This window comes from Rhinatrema bivittatum, chromosome 1, assembly GCF_901001135.1.
Source record: "Rhinatrema bivittatum chromosome 1, aRhiBiv1.1, whole genome shotgun sequence".
Lineage (NCBI taxonomy): Eukaryota > Metazoa > Chordata > Amphibia > Gymnophiona > Rhinatrematidae > Rhinatrema > Rhinatrema bivittatum.
In genome coordinates, this window is record NC_042615.1 from 432,680,249 (window position 1) to 432,702,049 (window position 21,801).

General features: G+C 38.8%; 3 non-coding genes across 3 annotated transcripts; all 3 read left to right on the forward strand.

Moving 5' to 3' along the window:
• The first annotated feature begins 149 nt into the window (after positions 1-149).
• TRNAI-UAU lies at positions 150-244 on the forward strand. Its single transcript has 2 exons — positions 150-187; positions 209-244. It is a non-coding gene; the product is annotated as a tRNA-Ile (tRNA).
• An 8,255-nt stretch (positions 245-8,499) lies between these two features.
• Positions 8,500-8,594, forward strand: TRNAI-UAU. The gene is made up of 2 exons: positions 8,500-8,537; positions 8,559-8,594. It is a non-coding gene; the product is annotated as a tRNA-Ile (tRNA).
• An 8,584-nt stretch (positions 8,595-17,178) lies between these two features.
• On the forward strand, positions 17,179-17,273 carry TRNAI-UAU. The gene is made up of 2 exons: positions 17,179-17,216; positions 17,238-17,273. It is a non-coding gene; the product is annotated as a tRNA-Ile (tRNA).
• Positions 17,274-21,801: the final 4,528 nt, after the last annotated feature.

A 21,801-nucleotide genomic window follows, 5' to 3' on the forward strand; every position in this document is an offset into this window, starting at 1 on the left:
CCTCTTGATAAGCTGAAATTGTATTATTTCTGTTCAGCTTAAAGGCTGATGATCAAGGGTCAGTACCTACCTAAATATAAACGGCTTTAAAGTGTCTGACAGCAGAGAATGTATAATTAAATATTGAATGTTTCGCTTACCCTCCAAGAGCTCCAGTGGTGCAATTGGATAGCACGTGGTACTTATACAGCAGTACTGACAGTGGGATATGCTGAGGTTGTGAGTTCAAACCTCACCTGGAGCATTTTTTACTTCTTCAAATAGCTGGTGGAGGGAGGAGCAATTAGAAAAGGCAAACATCTCTGATGGAGTAGAGACTGGTAAAGGGGGCACCTATAGCCAGAGCCTGGGTTCAATTCTTACCCAGGAATATCTACCTTTCATCAAGTTCTCTGGCTTTCTCGCTAATGGCACCTGCATGGTAACAAGCAAAAGCTGCATCCAAAATTCAGACAGTGCCTTCCTTTACTCTTCATTACAAAATACATATACCACTCCGTTTTCCGGGATGGTCGGAAAAGGCTGAAAGGTTGCATGGAACAACCTTTTAGTAGATGTGGTGGAGACAAAAACAGTATTTCAATTCATGATACGATGCGTGAAATTCAGTGTTTCTACGATGGAATCATGGCAATTACATAGCTAAATTTCATGGGTGATGGACAGGCTATATAAGCCACAGGGTCTGTGTCTGCAATCATCTTTCTATGTAAGTTTTCAAAAGCAACATTCATATTTTATAGATATAAATACTCTATGTATTTGTACACATCTAGCTATGTTAGACATGTGGTTAGCAATCTTACTCTTGTGACGCAATCAATACATGTGCCTAAAACATGTAAGGTCCCCTGCTCGAATCTGGGACATTTACAGTGTTTCATAGCCTTAGTTGCTCCCTTCTACCTCATTGAATGTAACCGTTTCTCTCCGGTACCCTAGCAGGCCTGCAGCCTCCACATTTACAGCCCCTCTTATCCACTCTCCCATTGCTAGCTCCCTATCTGCTTCTGGTGGCGCTTTTGCCCAGAAAGCAGCTGCATCAGATGAATCTTTTAATTTGGTGAGGCACAAGAAATTGGTGTTAACCCTCATGCTTTATGAGTAATGTGAGATGTGTGTTTTCTTTGACTTTAGCCTACTCTGTTTAAATCTTGACGGGCACTGAATGCTATGTTACTGATAAATGAATACACATCTAAGTGGTAGCACTAAGAATGGCTGCTCTGTGTGATAAAACAATGTTCTTTTTATCATTATTGGCAGATGAAGATTAAAAATTTTTCTAGATAGTATAGACTAGGAAGGAAGCATGGTTGAATGGGACAAAGCCAACAGTGATGTAGGCAGGGGAAGTCTTGCCTCAGAAATGTGCTACATTTTTTTGAGAGTGTAAATAAACATGTGGATAAAGGTGAAATGATTGATATAGTGTTCTGGATTTCTGGAAAATATTTGACAAACTCCTTCATGAGAGACATCTTAGGACAAAAGGACTAGGGGGCTGTGTCCCATCGTTGATTGCCAACTGGTTAAAAGATAGCAAACAGAGAGTAGGTCTAAAGGGTACGTTTTTCCAATGGAAAAAGTGAATAGCAGAGTGCCCCAGGGATCTGTTCTGCGACCACTGCTTTTTAATATATTTATAAATCACTTGGAAATGGGAACAAAGAGTGAAGTGATCAAATTTAGAGATGAAACAAAATTATTCAGAGCTGGTAAATCACAAGAGGACTGTGAGAAATTGCAAGAGGACATTGCAAAAATGGGAGGCTGCGCATGCAAATGGAAAATTAAATTTTTTTTTTATAATATATACTTTATTGAAGTTTTCAAACTTTTACATTATATAACATCTTTACAAACCAACATAACAAGATATAGGGTTGGATAATAATTCCTTCCCTTTCCTCTCTTTTTATAATTTTATACAAAACTCTTGGAAATATGTACTTTTGACAACCTTGCTAGAGGCTCAATGAAATCATTAGGGAAAAACTAAACCTTTACTAATCAAACAAGAAAACACAATAGTACCCCAAAATTATTTTTATACTTCTTCGGATAGTGGGGAAGAGGTGGTTATTTTCCTCTGTTCTACAAATAATTTTAATTGGTCTGGTGAAAAAAATATATAAACATCTTGTTCTTTCCTTACTACACATTTGCAGGGAAATCTCAAACTATATGTGTAACCTAAATCTAAGACATCCTGTCGATGAATCAGAAATTGTTTTCTCCTAAGCTGTGTGATGAATGAGAGGTCTGGAAATATCTTAACAGGATTCTCATAAAAAACAATGGGATATATTGAAAAATATTTTTTCATGACCTTATTCAGGTCTAAAAAACTTATAAAGGATACTAACAAAATACCCCTATCTATTATAGGATTATTTGAATCTTCCAAAAAGTTTGTTAAGTTTCCTTGAAAAGGTAACTCCATAACATTTATATTCGAGTTTTTCTTGGGTAGAAAATAGCAATAGCTTATATCCGGAATTTCATGTTCAGGAAATAATAAAATTTCCAAGAAAAATCTCTTCAAAGTTTCTATGGGAATTTCCCCTACAACTCTAGGGAAATTGAGTATACGTAAGTTTAAACGTTTGGAGTTATTCTCGAATACTTCAATGCGCCTAGATAAGAACTCTCTATCCTTCACTAACGCTGATTGAAATTCAATATTCCTCACACTTGATTCTTCCAATTTCTTAATTCTATCTTCAGTTATCTTTACTTGACTTTGTATCAATGATATATCTTGTTGGTTTTTCCCTGAAATAGTATCAATCTTTCTCTCCAGGCCTTTAATATTATTCGACATTGATACCATCAAGTCCCACACTAAGTCCAAAGTAACCACTGGAGGTCGTGTCGTTATCTCTAGGGTCCCATCGGTGACTTGCACTTTCTCTCTTTCATTCACAGTCCCAGGGATGTCACCCCCCTTATGTTCTTGAGCTGTGGCTTCTCCAAACCCATCGAGAGAGTCTAATTGGGCAGATATTTCCCCTGTTGATAACTCATTCCCCCTTTGCATTGGTGGTTTATCTAGGTTTGGGCTCAGCGAAGCCTCCTCCTGATATCCCTGTCTCTTTCCCTCGAGACATGTATCAGCGGGATCCTTGGTCGCCGGGGTATTGGGTACAGAAGCAGTCATAAATCGAATTATCTCCTGTTGGATAGGAGAAGTAAGAGAAGTCGAGGGAAAAACCCTGACTTTTCCCTTCCTTTTTGGCGGCATCTCACAAAGCTTATTTTATAACAGGCAATTGTTTTATGACTGATATTGTGTATTTTTCTCACCTCTATGGCAGACTGTTGTGAGTTGTGAGAAGTCTTCCGTCCTCCCGTCCTGCTCCGGACTAAGCCGGAACAAGCCGGCGTGCCCCTTAGGGCGCGCGGCTTGGCGGTGCGCCGGCGGCAGCGGGGCGCCGCCCTTATGCCGATTTTATGGGCGCGTAGGCTCCTTCGACTGACGTCAGGAGCGTCGGGGGGGCGGGGTTAGGTCGCGTCTCTGGTTGCAGGCAAAGTTTTCAGAGTTGAGCACAGCTGAACCCGCTCTGGAACAAGATGATATCTCTGACTCCCAGGCACTTCCTCACCTCACACTCAGCCGCAACGAGAGTGTCCTGTGCGCCGATTTTATGGGCGCGTAGGCTCCTTCGACTGACGTCAGGAGCATCGGGGGGCGGGGTTAGGTCGCGTCTCTGGTTGCAGGAAAAGTTTTCAGAGTTGAGCACAGCTGAACCCGCTCTGGAACAAGATGATATCTCTGACTCCCAGGCACTTCCTCACCTCACACTCAGCCGCAACGAGAGTGTCCTGTGCACCGATTTTATGGGCGCGTAGGCTCCTTCGACTGACGTCAGGAGCGTCGGGGGGGCGGGGTTAGGGTCGCGTCTCTGGTTGCAGGCAAAGTTTTCAGAGTTGAGCACAGCTGAACCCGCTCTGGAACAAGATGATATCTCTGACTCCCAGGCACTTCCTCACCTCACACTCAGCCGCCGGAAAATTAAATTTAATGTGGACAAGTGCAAAGTGATGCACTTAGGGAAGAGTAACCCAAATTATAGCTACCTAATGAAAGGTTCCTCATTAGAAGCCACCACTCAGGAAAAGGATCTAGGTGTCATTATTGAAAATATATTGAAATGTTCTACTCAGTGTGCAGCAGCAGCAGCCAGGAAAGCAAACAGAGCGCTAGGGATTTTTAGTAAAGGAATGGAGAACATCATAGTGCCTCTGTATCTCTCCATGGTGTGACTTCATCTTGAGTATTGGTGCAGTTCTGGTCACCACTTCTAAAGAAAAATATAGCAGAATAAGAAAAAGTACAGAGAAGAACGACCAAGATGATAAAGGGGAAGGAACAATTGCTCTACGAAGAAAGGCCTAAGAGGTTAGGACTCTTCAGCTTGGGGAAGAGACAGCTGAGGGGAGATATGAAAGAGGTACTTAAAATAATATGTGGAAAGGAAGGTGTAAATGTTAAAGCGTTCATTACTTTTTAAAAAACTACAATACCAGGGGGGACAAAATGAGGTTACTAGGTAATACATTTAAATCTAATGAGAGTAAATATTTTCTTTGAACCATAATTAAGCTTTGGAACTTGAAGACAGAGGATGTGATGCAAGCTATTAGTGCAGCAGCATTTGAAAAAGGCTTGGACAATTTTCTGGAGGAAAAGTCCATTAAACCATTATTAAGGAAGAGATGCAGAAATCCACTGCTTATACTTGAGAGAAGCAGTTTGGAACCTATCTAGCCCTTTGGATCCTGCCAGGTAGTTGTGACCTAGCTTGGCCACTATTGGAAACAGGATAGTGGGCTTGATGAACAGCTGGTTTCACCCAGTATGGCAAGTCTTATGAAGCAGACATGAAACATAGTGTAGGAGACCTTACTAATCAGTCAAGTGAACAATACATTCCACTGTTTCTTTGTCTTGCTATTTCGATTGGTAGAGTATTGGATTATTAGTCTGAGAGTCCAGGCTTCAAGTCCCAGCTCAGGCGAAGTACTCTCTCTTCAATCCAATAGCTTGTTTTACCAAACGTTTATATATGGTTATTCTAATTTTCTAAATAGGTAATACACCAGCTTTTGAAAGTCATACTTGAAAATACTAGATATGAAATTCCTGTGAAAAATGAATGGGAGGAACTCAGCATGGGTCTGTCCTTCACCCTACTTGCAGTAATGATGTCTGTTCAGTCTTTCAGAAGTAGAGGCACCATGGATGCGATTCTCAGAAAATACAGAAGGGAGCTGGTGCAAATGATAGAGGAGACTTCTTATAATCAAGAAAGCGAGGGGCCTGAAATGGCAGAACAGTCTTCAGCAAGATGCAGAATGCAGGGTGGGAAGCCACATCTCTTCCACAATTTATTTGAGAAATTTTCTTCCCTGAAGCCAAAAAATTCCCTTGATTATGTGATGTGTTTTGAATGGGTAATCATAGGCATTTCTTATGTATATCACCGACAGAGCTGAGCTATGCTAACACCTACTAAGCACACTTTGAAGATTGTAGTTTAACAGCTTTCTTCTATTTTAAGCCATTTCTTCTTTTGTTTTTCAGGCTTTCATTTGGAGTTTTAGGTTTAGTAATAGAAAACATCCAGGTATTGACCACGATTGGGTTTTGATTGCTTACGCATATGAGTTCTGAACTAAAATTCTTCTCAAAAGATGTGAATTCACAAACTTGGTGCCTATAACACCCCAGTGTAAAAGATATTACAATTTAGTCCCTGCATATATTAGTATACATTGGAGCTCAAATGAATAAAAAAGTTGTCATAATGAGTTAAGATTCTGATTTTTTATCAAGCTGTCCAGTGTTCTAGAATGCTTTCAGAATTCTGATGCTACAGGCAACTTGTGCCTGGCTTAAATAAAGAGAAATATTCTGGAAGATTGAAAGAAAAATGAAAGAATGGTATTGCTGCACATTTGAAATAGAAAATCAATTTACTTTACCATCTGAAGCAAAAGTATGTATCCTGAACTGGAATTCAACCCAGCTGCTTTGCTAAGAGCACCAAAATCTAACCACTAGATGATTGGAAACTATACTAGTATGCACCCATGGCTACAATTGGAATGGTAATCTATGCGTACATCTGATAGCAAGAATAGTGTTTAATTAGATAGCTTAGACTTTAATTTTTTGCAGATTTACAATTGCCTATTTTATCAACCAATTAAGAAAAATAAATTCTCACACCTCAAAGATTAAAGAAGAATACTCCTATTGTTCAATTCCTTTTGTTTGACAGGCTTTTGTAGTAGTGAGTCCGAATGTAGATATCTGGGAAAGAAATTCAGCACATCTACAAGAGTTTCACCTTAATATAAAACGAAAAGAGCTCTCTAAGCTGACCTTCATCTTATTAGATACAGCTAAAGTAGTACCTAGCTAAAATGAATGTGTTCTACCTTTCGAAATCAAATGCACAGCATGGAAGTAAGCTCACTGGGAAACATTGTTTACTGCTGAGCGCAAAAGATGCATTTCAAGATCTTCCTATGTTTTCCTAACAAAGACTTCTTAAACTTAAAGATGGCTTGGTGAAAGTGGCTTTCTACTTCAGAAACAATTCCAAATATATGCCTTTGGTAGGGAACAGAGCTATCATTACAGATGCTGGCAATCAAGTCTTTGCATCTCATCTGTAGAGAGAAAATACTTTCACCATTCTAAATCAATCCGAACATTTCATCGGAAATTATTTTCAAGATGTGCAGCTACCCATGCTGAACATAGAAATTTATCTCATTATTATATGATCCCTGAAGGAAAGACTAAAAGAGCCCTGCAAACAAGGAGAATTGAACTATGGGCCTGTATCTATTTTCAGCGGCTTCATGCCCTTTCATCTTGTGACTCTTTGGAATGAACAACCGCTTCCAACAGATGACATTAGATGTTTTTTTAAGAGAAGAATAGGACTGATTAAGGAAGTTAAGTAAGATATGTTTTCCTAGCCCATGTTGAACGATGGTGGCTTTATCTACATTTTCCATAATTCTGATTCTGCACAGGGTCTGAAAATTATCAATGAATGTGATACATTGGATTTAAAGAGAAACAGCAATGTAGACATGATTGTTAATAATGCCTCTCTAGATAATATTAAATCTTTTACTAAATGGAGCAATATTGGGAAAATAGAGATAATTAGTTAGCCAATGCCAAAGAATGTTGGATTTTTCTACTTTACTCAGTATTTCCAGAGGGTCTGAATATTAATATGACTTTATTCCATTAAAGAACATATTTGCTACCATTACAATATTGTTTACAGCCATCAACAGCAAAGAAAAGAACTCACATAATGCAAATATTTAATGCTTTCCTTTTCTTACAAGATAGAATCAGTGTTGATATGATATGATTGATTATTTTTAATGATTTCTGGTTGACCTGAGGGTTTGGTTTCTTTTTGATGTCTCTCTTCTTCTTTATTGAAATATTGGAAGCAGATCATGACTTTGTATGGGATAATTTAAGGTGAAACTGTTTTCTGTTTCAAGCTTAAATTCTATGGCCCAGATTTATTGTAGTCTATCTATTCACTTTTGTTGTTCTTTTAACCTGGAGTTTCTGGTTTATAGTGGGCAACTAGTTTATGCTAAAAGTGTCCATTTTTCATTTCTTTTGGGTTGAGTATTGACTGTCAAGGGGGCAGTTTGCATCTCGGGCTAATAGGTTAGGAATTAACTCAATGTTATTAAGTAATTCTACACTTGTCTCTGTAGTTTTCAGTCTGGCAGCTTCTAAACAGGAGACAATGGTCATAATGAAGATGAAGGAACAGTTAGAGGTGGCACAGCAGTGAAAGGAATGAACTTCTTCATTCCCTTGTGACAGACATGAGACAATGCGATTGCAGAAGTCTCCATGCAGATTTCCTTGATCATTGAGCTAGAATAGCAAAGAGCTGTTGAGAAATGACTGAGATTCTCAAGTTTCTGGCTTGATACCTGTCTAAAGGAAGTTGTTTCTTGAGGGATTATTTTACCTTTGGGTTGAGCCTTGTATTTATATTTTAGAAATATGAAAGAAGGGCTCCATAAGAAGCATAGAATATAAAGGCTGTTCTCTGGAATGACTTGCCATTCTGGAAGATATAAAATTGTGGAGATACGATTGAAATCTGTGTTGAGCTAACATTGTAATTCTATCTCATGACATATCAGAGAATTCAGCTTTCAGCTTCTTTCAGTATATATTTTGAGAGCGTAGAGGAACTTGTAAACAGTAGTCAGGATTACTCTATAGTGAAAGGTTCTGTGTTCCTGTTGTAGTTTTTTTGGTGGCCTAGGTTTGAATCACCCTCTTGATAAGCTGAAATTGTATTATTTCTGTTCAGCTTAAAGGCTGATGATCAAGGGTCAGTACCTACCTAAATATAAACGGCTTTAAAGTGTCTGACAGCAGAGAATGTATAATTAAATATTGAATGTTTCGCTTACCCTCCAAGAGCTCCAGTGGCGCAATTGGATAGCGCGTGGTACTTATACAGCAGTACTGACTGTGGGATATGCTGAGGTTGTGAGTTCAAACCTCACCTGGAGCATTTTTTACTTCTTCAAATAGCTGGTGGAGGGAGGAGCAATTAGAAAAGGCAAACATCTCTGATGGAGTAGAGACTGGTAAAGGGGGCACCTATAGCCAGAGCCTGGGTTCAATTCTTACCCAGGAATATCTACCTTTCATCAAGTTCTCTGGCTTTCTCGCTAATGGCACCTGCATGGTAACAAGCAAAAGCTGCATCCAAAATTCAGACAGTGCCTTCCTTTACTCTTCATTACAAAATACATATACCACTCCGTTTTCCGGGATGGTCGGAAAAGGCTGAAAGGTTGCATGGAACAACCTTTTAGTAGATGTGGTGGAGACAAAAACAGTATTTCAATTCATGATACGATGCGTGAAATTCAGTGTTTCTACGATGGAATCATGGCAATTACATAGCTAAATTTCATGGGTGATGGACAGGCTATATAAGCCACAGGGTCTGTGTCTGCAATCATCTTTCTATGTAAGTTTTCAAAAGCAACATTCATATTTTATAGATATAAATACTCTATGTATTTGTACACATCTAGCTATGTTAGACATGTGGTTAGCAATCTTACTCTTGTGACGCAATCAATACATGTGCCTAAAACATGTAAGGTCCCCTGCTCGAATCTGGGACATTTACAGTGTTTCATAGCCTTAGTTGCTCCCTTCTACCTCATTGAATGTAACCGTTTCTCTCCGGTACCCTAGCAGGCCTGCAGCCTCCACATTTACAGCCCCTCTTATCCACTCTCCCATTGCTAGCTCCCTATCTGCTTCTGGTGGCGCTTTTGCCCAGAAAGCAGCTGCATCAGATGAATCTTTTAATTTGGTGAGGCACAAGAAATTGGTGTTAACCCTCATGCTTTATGAGTAATGTGAGATGTGTGTTTTCTTTGACTTTAGCCTACTCTGTTTAAATCTTGACGGGCACTGAATGCTATGTTACTGATAAATGAATACACATCTAAGTGGTAGCACTAAGAATGGCTGCTCTGTGTGATAAAACAATGTTCTTTTTATCATTATTGGCAGATGAAGATTAAAAAATTTTCTAGATAGTATAGACTAGGAAGGAAGCATGGTTGAATGGGACAAAGCCAACAGTGATGTAGGCAGGGGAAGTCTTGCCTCAGAAATGTGCTACATTTTTTTTGAGAGTGTAAATAAACATGTGGATAAAGGTGAGATGATTGATATAGTGTTCTGGATTTCTGGAAAATATTTGACAAACTCCTTCATGAGAGACATCTTAGGACAAAAGGACTAGGGGGCTGTGTCCCATCGTTGATTGCCAACTGGTTAAAAGATAGCAAACAGAGAGTAGGTCTAAAGGGTACGTTTTTCCAATGGAAAAAGTGAATAGCAGAGTGCCCCAGGGATCTGTTCTGCGACCACTGCTTTTTAATATATTTATAAATCACTTGGAAATGGGAACAAAGAGTGAAGTGATCAAATTTAGAGATGAAACAAAATTATTCAGAGCTGGTAAATCACAAGAGGACTGTGAGAAATTGCAAGAGGACATTGCAAAAATGGGAGGCTGCGCATGCAAATGGAAAATTAAATTTTTTTTTTTATAATATATACTTTATTGAAGTTTTCAAACTTTTACATTATATAACATCTTTACAAACCAACATAACAAGATATAGGGTTGGATAATAATTCCTTCCCTTTCCTCTCTTTTTATAATTTTATACAAAACTCTTGGAAATATGTACTTTTGACAACCTTGCTAGAGGCTCAATGAAATCATTAGGGAAAAACTAAACCTTTACTAATCAAACAAGAAAACACAATAGTACCCCAAAATTATTTTTATACTTCTTCGGATAGTGGGGAAGAGGTGGTTATTTTCCTCTGTTCTACAAATAATTTTAATTGGTCTGGTGAAAAAAATATATAGAAACCCAACACGAATGCTGGAATGAAGTAAAGCAGTCCCTGATACTTAAATAAGTATATAATTGCACAGTTTATTTTATTCAAAAATCGGCAACTCCATTATTAGATGAACAGTCTTGTATGCACGTAGGGTCCCCCTACGTGCATACAAGACTGTTCATCTAATAATGGAGTTGCCGATTTTTGAATAAAATAAACTGTGCAATTATATACTTATTTAAGTATCAGGGACTGCTTTACTTCATTCCAGCATTCGTGTTGGGTTTCTACATTATTGTTTGAATGCTGGCCGCAGCTCGGTGGCTTGTGGTTGGAAAAAAATATATAAACATCTTGTTCTTTCCTTACTACACATTTGCAGGGAAATCTCAAACTATATGTGTAACCTAAATCTAAGACATCCTGTTGATGAATCAGAAATTGTTTTCTCCTAAGCTGTGTGATGAATGAGAGGTCTGGAAATATCTTAACAGGATTCTCATAAAAAACAATGGGATATATTGAAAAATATTTTTTCATGACCTTATTCAGGTCTAAAAAACTTATAAAGGATACTAACAAAATACCCCTATCTATTATAGGATTATTTGAATCTTCCAAAAGTTTGTTAAGTTTCCTTGAAAAGGTAACTCCATAACATTTATATTCGAGTTTTTCTTGGGTAGAAAATAGCAATAGCTTATATCCGGAATTTCATGTTCAGGAAATAATAAAATTTCCAAGAAAAATCTCTTCAAAGTTTCTATGGGAATTTCCCCCTACAACTCTAGGGAAATTGAGTATACGTAAGTTTAAACGTTTTGGAGTTATTCTCGAATACTTCAATGCGCCTAGATAAGAACTCTCTATCCTTCACTAACGCTGATTGAAATTCAATATTCCTCACACTTGATTCTTCCAATTTCTTAATTCTATCTTCAGTTATCTTTACTTGACTTTGTATCAATGATATATCTTGTTGGTTTTTCCCTGAAATAGTATCAATCTTTCTCTCCAGGCCTTTAATATTATTCGACATTGATACCATCAAGTCCCACACTAAGTCCAAAGTAACCACTGGAGGTCGTGTCGTTATCTCTAGGGTCCCATCGGTGACTTGCACTTTCTCTCTTTCATTCACAGTCCCAGGGATGTCACCCCCCTTATGTTCTTGAGCTGTGGCTTCTCCAAACCCATCGAGAGAGTCTAATTGGGCAGATATTTCCCCTGTTGATAACTCATTCCCCCTTTGCATTGGTGGTTTATCTAGGTTTGGGCTCAGCGAAGCCTCCTCCTGATATCCCTGTCTCTTTCCCTCGAGACATGTACCAGCGGGATCCTTGGTCGCCGGGGTATTGGGTACAGAAGCAGTCATAAATCGAATTATCTCCTGTTGGATAGGAGAAGTAAGAGAAGTCGAGGGAAAAACCCTGACTTTTCCCTTCCTTTTTGGCGGCATCTCACAAAGCTTATTTTATAACAGGCAATTGTTTTATGACTGATATTGTGTATTTTTCTCACCTCTATGGCAGACTGTTGTGAGTTGTGAGAAGTCTTCCGTCCTCCCGTCCTGCTCCGGACTAAGCCGGAACAAGCCGGCGTGCCCCTTAGGGCGCGCGGCTTGGCGGTGCGCCGGCGGCAGCGGGGCGCCGCCCTTATGCCGATTTTATGGGCGCGTAGGCTCCTTCGACTGACGTCAGGAGCGTCGGGGGGCGGGGTTAGGTCGCGTCTCTGGTTGCAGGCAAAGTTTTCAGAGTTGAGCACAGCTGAACCCGCTCTGGAACAAGATGATATCTCTGACTCCCAGGCACTTCCTCACCTCACACTCAGCCGCAACGAGAGTGTCCTGTGCGCCGATTTTATGGGCGCGTAGGCTCCTTCGACTGACGTCAGGAGCGTCGGGGGGCGGGGTTAGGTCGCGTCTCTGGTTGCAGGAAAAGTTTTCAGAGTTGAGCACAGCTGAACCCGCTCTGGAACAAGATGATATCTCTGACTCCCAGGCACTTCCTCACCTCACACTCAGCCGCAACGAGAGTGTCCTGTGCACCGATTTTATGGGCGCGTAGGCTCCTTCGACTGACGTCAGGAGCGTCGGGGGGCGGGGTTAGGTCGCGTCTCTGGTTGCAGGCAAAGTTTTCAGAGTTGAGCACAGCTGAACCCGCTCTGGAACAAGATGATATCTCTGACTCCCAGGCACTTCCTCACCTCACACTCAGCCGCCGGAAAATTAAATTTAATGTGGACAAGTGCAAAGTGATGCACTTAGGGAAGAGTAACCCAAATTATAGCTACCTAATGAAAGGTTCCTCATTAGAAGCCACCACTCAGGAAAAGGATCTAGGTGTCATTATTGAAAATATATTGAAATGTTCTACTCAGTGTGCAGCAGCAGCAGCCAGGAAAGCAAACAGAGCGCTAGGGATTTTTAGTAAAGGAATGGAGAACATCATAGTGCCTCTGTATCTCTCCATGGTGTGACTTCATCTTGAGTATTGGTGCAGTTCTGGTCACCACTTCTAAAGAAAAATATAGCAGAATAAGAAAAAGTACAGAGAAGAACGACCAAGATGATAAAGGGGAAGGAACAATTGCTCTACGAAGAAAGGCCTAAGAGGTTAGGACTCTTCAGCTTGGGGAAGAGACAGCTGAGGGGAGATATGAAAGAGGTACTTAAAATAATATGTGGAAAGGAAGGTGTAAATGTTAAAGCGTTCATTACTTTTTAAAAAACTACAATACCAGGGGGGACAAAATGAGGTTACTAGGTAATACATTTAAATCTAATGAGAGTAAATATTTTCTTTGAACCATAATTAAGCTTTGGAACTTGAAGACAGAGGATGTGATGCAAGCTATTAGTGCAGCAGCATTTGAAAAAGGCTTGGACAATTTTCTGGAGGAAAAGTCCATTAAACCATTATTAAGGAAGAGATGCAGAAATCCACTGCTTATACTTGAGAGAAGCAGTTTGGAACCTATCTAGCCCTTTGGATCCTGCCAGGTAGTTGTGACCTAGCTTGGCCACTATTGGAAACAGGATAGTGGGCTTGATGAACAGCTGGTTTCACCCAGTATGGCAAGTCTTATGAAGCAGACATGAAACATAGTGTAGGAGACCTTACTAATCAGTCAAGTGAACAATACATTCCACTGTTTCTTTGTCTTGCTATTTCGATTGGTAGAGTATTGGATTATTAGTCTGAGAGTCCAGGCTTCAAGTCCCAGCTCAGGCGAAGTACTCTCTCTTCAATCCAATAGCTTGTTTTACCAAACGTTTATATATGGTTATTCTAATTTTCTAAATAGGTAATACACCAGCTTTTGAAAGTCATACTTGAAAATACTAGATATGAAATTCCTGTGAAAAATGAATGGGAGGAACTCAGCATGGGTCTGTCCTTCACCCTACTTGCAGTAATGATGTCTGTTCAGTCTTTCAGAAGTAGAGGCACCATGGATGCGATTCTCAGAAAATACAGAAGGGAGCTGGTGCAAATGATAGAGGAGACTTCTTATAATCAAGAAAGCGAGGGGCCTGAAATGGCAGAACAGTCTTCAGCAAGATGCAGAATGCAGGGTGGGAAGCCACATCTCTTCCACAATTTATTTGAGAAATTTTCTTCCCTGAAGCCAAAAAATTCCCTTGATTATGTGATGTGTTTTGAATGGGTAATCATAGGCATTTCTTATGTATATCACCGACAGAGCTGAGCTATGCTAACACCTACTAAGCACACTTTGAAGATTGTAGTTTAACAGCTTTCTTCTATTTTAAGCCATTTCTTCTTTTGTTTTTCAGGCTTTCATTTGGAGTTTTAGGTTTAGTAATAGAAAACATCCAGGTATTGACCACGATTGGGTTTTGATTGCTTACGCATATGAGTTCTGAACTAAAATTCTTCTCAAAAGATGTGAATTCACAAACTTGGTGCCTATAACACCCCAGTGTAAAAGATATTACAATTTAGTCCCTGCATATATTAGTATACATTGGAGCTCAAATGAATAAAAAAGTTGTCATAATGAGTTAAGATTCTGATTTTTTATCAAGCTGTCCAGTGTTCTAGAATGCTTTCAGAATTCTGATGCTACAGGCAACTTGTGCCTGGCTTAAATAAAGAGAAATATTCTGGAAGATTGAAAGAAAAAATGAAAGAATGGTATTGCTGCACATTTGAAATAGAAAATCAATTTACTTTACCATCTGAAGCAAAAGTATGTATCCTGAACTGGAATTCAACCCAGCTGCTTTGCTAAGAGCACCAAAATCTAACCACTAGATGATTGGAAACTATACTAGTATGCACCCATGGCTACAATTGGAATGGTAATCTATGCGTACATCTGATAGCAAGAATAGTGTTTAATTAGATAGCTTAGACTTTAATTTTTTGCAGATTTACAATTGCCTATTTTTATCAACCAATTAAGAAAAATAAATTCTCACACCTCAAAGATTAAAGAAGAATACTCCTATTGTTCAATTCCTTTTGTTTGACAGGCTTTTGTAGTAGTGAGTCCGAATGTAGATATCTGGGAAAGAAATTCAGCACATCTACAAGAGTTTCACCTTAATATAAAACGAAAAGAGCTCTCTAAGCTGACCTTCATCTTATTAGATACAGCTAAAGTAGTACCTAGCTAAAATGAATGTGTTCTACCTTTCGAAATCAAATGCACAGCATGGAAGTAAGCTCACTGGGAAACATTGTTTACTGCTGAGCGCAAAAGATGCATTTCAAGATCTTCCTATGTTTTCCTAACAAAGACTTCTTAAACTTAAAGATGGCTTGGTGAAAGTGGCTTTTCTACTTCAGAAACAATTCCAAATATATGCCTTTGGTAGGGAACAGAGCTATCATTACAGATGCTGGCAATCAAGTCTTTGCATCTCATCTGTAGAGAGAAAATACTTTCACCATTCTAAATCAATCCGAACATTCATCGGAAATTATTTTCAAGATGTGCAGCTACCCATGCTGAACATAGAAATTTATCTCATTATTATATGATCCCTGAAGGAAAGACTAAAAGAGCCCTGCAAACAAGGAGAATTGAACTATGGGCCTGTATCTATTTTCAGCGGCTTCATGCCCTTTCATCTTGTGACTCTTTGGAATGAACAACCGCTTCCAACAGATGACATTAGATGTTTTTTTTAAGAGAAGAATAGGACTGATTAAGGAAGTTAAGTAAGATATGTTTTCCTAGCCCATGTTGAACGATGGTGGCTTTATCTACATTTTCCATAATTCTGATTCTGCACAGGGTCTGAAAATTATCAATGAATGTGATACATTGGATTTAAAGAGAAACAGCAATGTAGACATGATTGTTAATAATGCCTCTCTAGATAATATTAAATCTTTTACTAAATGGAGCAATATTGGGAAAATAGAGATAATTAGTTAGCCAATGCCAAAGAATGTTGGATTTTTCTACTTTACTCAGTATTTCCAGAGGGTCTGAATATTAATATGACTTTATTCCATTAAAGAACATATTTGCTACCATTACAATATTGTTTACAGCCATCAACAGCAAAGAAAAGAACTCACATAATGCAAATATTTAATGCTTTCCTTTTCTTACAAGATAGAATCAGTGTTGATATGATATGATTGATTATTTTTAATGATTTCTGGTTGACCTGAGGGTTTGGTTTCTTTTTGATGTCTCTCTTCTTCTTTATTGAAATATTGGAAGCAGATCATGACTTTGTATGGGATAATTTAAGGTGAAACTGTTTTCTGTTTCAAGCTTAAATTCTATGGCCCAGATTTATTGTAGTCTATCTATTCACTTTTGTTGTTCTTTTAACCTGGAGTTTCTGGTTTATAGTGGGCAACTAGTTTATGCTAAAAGTGTCCATTTTTCATTTCTTTGGGTTGAGTATTGACTGTCAAGGGGGGCAGTTTGCATCTCGGGCTAATAGGTTAGGAATTAACTCAATGTTATTAAGTAATTCTACACTTGTCTCTGTAGTTTTCAGTCTGGCAGCTTCTAAACAGGAGACAATGGTCATAATGAAGATGAAGGAACAGTTAGAGGTGGCACAGCAGTGAAAGGAATGAACTTCTTCATTCCCTTGTGACAGACATGAGACAATGCGATTGCAGAAGTCTCCATGCAGATTTCCTTGATCATTGAGCTAGAATAGCAAAGAGCTGTTGAGAAATGACTGAGATTCTCAAGTTTCTGGCTTGATACCTGTCTAAAGGAAGTTGTTCTTGAGGGATTATTTTACCTTTGGGTTGAGCCTTGTATTTATATTTTAGAAATATGAAAGAAGGGCTCCATAAGAAGCATAGAATATAAAGGCTGTTCTCTGGAATGACTTGCCATTCTGGAAGATATAAAATTGTGGAGATACGATTGAAATCTGTGTTGAGCTAACATTGTAATTCTATCTCATGACATATCAGAGAATTCAGCTTTCAGCTTCTTTCAGTATATATTTTGAGAGCGTAGAGGAACTTGTAAACAGTAGTCAGGATTACTCCATAGTGAAAGGTTCTGTGTTCCTGTTGTAGTTTTTTTGGTGGCCTAGGTTTGAATCACCCTCTTGATAAGCTGAAATTGTATTATTTCTGTTCAGCTTAAAGGCTGATGATCAAGGGTCAGTACCTACCTAAATATAAACGGCTTTAAAGTGTCTGACAGCAGAGAATGTATAATTAAATATTGAATGTTTCGCTTACCCTCCAAGAGCTCCAGTGGCGCAATTGGATAGCGCGTGGTACTTATACAGCAGTACTGACAGTGGGATATGCTGAGGTTGTGAGTTCAAACCTCACCTGGAGCATTTTTTACTTCTTCAAATAGCTGGTGGAGGGAGGAGCAATTAGAAAAGGCAAACATCTCTGATGGAGTAGAGACTGGTAAAGGGGGCACCTATAGCCAGAGCCTGGGTTCAATTCTTACCCAGGAATATCTACCTTTCATCAAGTTCTCTGGCTTTCTCGCTAATGGCACCTGCATGGTAACAAGCAAAAGCTGCATCCAAAATTCAGACAGTGCCTTCCTTTACTCTTCATTACAAAATACATATACCACTCCGTTTTCCGGGATGGTCGGAAAAGGCTGAAAGGTTGCATGGAACAACCTTTTAGTAGATGTGGTGGAGACAAAAACAGTATTTCAATTCATGATACGATGCGTGAAATTCAGTGTTTCTACGATGGAATCATGGCAATTACATAGCTAAATTTCATGGGTGATGGACAGGCTATATAAGCCACAGGGTCTGTGTCTGCAATCATCTTTCTATGTAAGTTTTCAAAAGCAACATTCATATTTTATAGATATAAATACTCTATGTATTTGTACACATCTAGCTATGTTAGACATGTGGTTAGCAATCTTACTCTTGTGACGCAATCAATACATGTGCCTAAAACATGTAAGGTCCCCTGCTCGAATCTGGGACATTTACAGTGTTTCATAGCCTTAGTTGCTCCCTTCTACCTCATTGAATGTAACCGTTTCTCTCCGGTACCCTAGCAGGCCTGCAGCCTCCACATTTACAGCCCCTCTTATCCACTCTCCCATTGCTAGCTCCCTATCTGCTTCTGGTGGCGCTTTTGCCCAGAAAGCAGCTGCATCAGATGAATCTTTTAATTTGGTGAGGCACAAGAAATTGGTGTTAACCCTCATGCTTTATGAGTAATGTGAGATGTGTGTTTTCTTTGACTTTAGCCTACTCTGTTTAAATCTTGACGGGCACTGAATGCTATGTTACTGATAAATGAATACACATCTAAGTGGTAGCACTAAGAATGGCTGCTCTGTGTGATAAAACAATGTTCTTTTTATCATTATTGGCAGATGAAGATTAAAAATTTTTCTAGATAGTATAGACTAGGAAGGAAGCATGGTTGAATGGGACAAAGCCAACAGTGATGTAGGCAGGGGAAGTCTTGCCTCAGAAATGTGCTACATTTTTTTGAGAGTGTAAATAAACATGTGGATAAAGGTGAGATGATTGATATAGTGTTCTGGATTTCTGGAAAATATTTGACAAACTCCTTCATGAGAGACATCTTAGGACAAAAGGACTAGGGGGCTGTGTCCCATCGTTGATTGCCAACTGGTTAAAAGATAGCAAACAGAGAGTAGGTCTAAAGGGTACGTTTTTCCAATGGAAAAAGTGAATAGCAGAGTGCCCCAGGGATCTGTTCTGCGACCACTGCTTTTTAATATATTTATAAATCACTTGGAAATGGGAACAAAGAGTGAAGTGATCAAATTTAGAGATGAAACAAAATTATTCAGAGCTGGTAAATCACAAGAGGACTGTGAGAAATTGCAAGAGGACATTGCAAAAATGGGAGGCTGCGCATGCAAATGGAAAATTAAATTTAATGTGGACAAGTGCAAAGTGATGCACTTAGGGAAGAGTAACCCAAATTATAGCTACCTAATGAAAGGTTCCTCATTAGAAGCCACCACTCAGGAAAAGGATCTAGGTGTCATTATTGAAAATATATTGAAATGTTCTACTCAGTGTGCAGCAGCAGCAGCAGCAGCCAGGAAAGCAAACAGAGCGCTAGGGATTTTTAGTAAAGGAATGGAGAAGAACATCATAGTGCCTCTGTATCTCTCCATGGTGTGACTTCATCTTGAGTATTGGTGCAGTTCTGGTCACCACTTCTAAAGAAAAATATAGCAGAATAAGAAAAAGTACAGAGAAGAACGACAAGATGATAAAGGGGAAGGAACAATTGCTCTACGAAGAAAGGCCTAAGAGGTTAGGACTCTTCAGCTTGGGGAAGAGACAGCTGAGGGGAGATATGAAAGAGGTACTTAAAATAATATGTGGAAAGGAACGTGTAAATGTTAAAGCGTTCATTACTTTTTAAAAAACTACAATACCAGGGGGGACAAAATGAGGTTACTAGGTAATACATTTAAATCTAATGAGAGTAAATATTTTCTTTGAACCATAATTAAGCTTTGGAACTTGAAGACAGAGGATGTGATGCAAGCTATTAGTGCAGCAGCATTTGAAAAAGGCTTGGACAATTTTCTGGAGGAAAAGTCCATTAACCATTATTAAGGAAGAGATGCAGAAATCCACTGCTTATACTTGAGAGAAGCAGTTTGGAACCTATCTAGCCCTTTGGATCCTGCCAGGTAGTTGTGACCTAGCTTGGCCACTATTGGAAACAGGATAGTGGGCTTGATGAACAGCTGGTTTCACCCAGTATGGCAAGTCTTATGAAGCAGACATGAAACATAGTGTAGGAGACCTTACTAATCAGTCAAGTGAACAATACATTCCACTGTTTCTTTGTCTTGCTATTTCGATTGGTAGAGTATTGGATTATTAGTCTGAGAGTCCAGGCTTCAAGTCCCAGCTCAGGCGAAGTACTCTCTCTTCAATCCAATAGCTTGTTTTACCAAACGTTTATATATGGTTATTCTAATTTTCTAAATAGGTAATACACCAGCTTTTGAAAGTCATACTTGAAAATACTAGATATGAAATTCCTGTGAAAAATGAATGGGAGGAACTCAGCATGGGTCTGTCCTTCACCCTACTTGCAGTAATGATGTCTGTTCAGTCTTTCAGAAGTAGAGGCACCATGGATGCGATTCTCAGAAAATACAGAAGGGAGCTGGTGCAAATGATAGAGGAGACTTCTTATAATCAAGAAAGCGAGGGGCCTGAAATGACAGAACAGTCTTCAGCAAGATGCAGAATGCAGGGTGGGAAGCCACATCTCTTCCACAATTTATTTGAGAAATTTTCTTCCCTGAAGCTAAAAAATTCCCTTGATTATGTGATGTGTTTTGAATGGGTAATCATAGGCATTTCTTATGTATATCACCGACAGAGCTGAGCTATGCTAACACCTACTAAGCACACTTTGAAGATTGTAGTTTAACAGCTTTCTTCTATTTTAAGCCATTTCTTCTTTTGTTTTTCAGGCTTTCATTTGGAGTTTTAGGTTTAGTAATAGAAAACATCCAGGTTATTGACCACGATTGGGTTTTGATTGCTTACGCATATGAGTTCTGAACTAAAATTCTTCTCAAAAGATGTGAATTCACAAACTTGGTGCCTATAACACCCCAGTGTAAAAGATATTACAATTTAGTTCCTGCATATATTAGTATACATTGGAGCTCAAATGAATAAAAAAGTTGTCATAACGAGTTAAGATTCTGATTTTTTATCAAGCTGTCCAGTGTTCTAGAATGCTTTCAGAATTCTGATGCTACAGGCAACTTGTGCCTGGCTTAAATAAAGAGAAATATTCTGGAAGATTGAAAGAAAAATGAAAGAATGGTATTGCTGCACATTTGAAATAGAAAATCAATTTACTTTACCATCTGAAGCAAAAGTATGTATCCTGAACTGGAATTCAACCCAGCTGCTTGCTAAGAGCACCAAAATCTAACCACTAGATGATTGGAGACTATACTAGTATGCACCCATGGCTACAATTGGAATGGTAATCTATGCGTACATCTGATTTATTTATTTATTTATTTATTTATTTAACAGCTTTTAATATACCGGTGTTCGTGCAAGCACATCACGCCGGTTTACAATAAACTTGAGAAGGAGGAAATTACAAAAAACAGGGAGTGGGGAAATGGAGCAGGAGCGAAAAAGGGGGGGGGGGTAAGAATAGTGCAAGATAGCAAGAATAGTGTTTAATTAGATAGCTTAGACTTTAATTTTTTGCAGATTTACAATTGCCTATTTTTATCAACCAATTAAGAAAAATAAATTCTCACACCTCAAAGATTAAAGAAGAATACTCCTATTGTTCAATTCCTTTTGTTTGACAGGCTTTTGTAGTAGTGAGTCCGAATGTAGATATCTGGGAAAGAAATTCAGCACATCTACAAGAGTTTCACCTTAATATAAAACGAAAAGAGCTCTCTAAGCTGACCTTCATCTTATTAGATACAGCTAAAGTAGTACCTAGCTAAAATGAATGTGTTCTACCTTTCGAAATCAAATGCACAGCATGGAAGTAAGCTCACTGGGAAACATTGTTTACTGCTGAGCGCAAAAGATGCATTTCAAGATCTTCCTATGTTTTCCTAACAAAGACTTCTTAAACTTAAAGATGGCTTGGTGAAAGTGGCTTTCTACTTCAGAAACAATTCCAAATATATGCCTTTGGTAGGGAACAGAGCTATCATTACAGATGCTGGCAATCAAGTCTTTGCATCTCATCTGTAGAGAGAAAATACTTTCACCATTCTAAATCAATCCGAACATTTCATCGGAAATTATTTTCAAGATGTGCAGCTACCCATGCTGAACATAGAAATTTATCTCATTATTATATGATCCCTGAAGGAAAGACTAA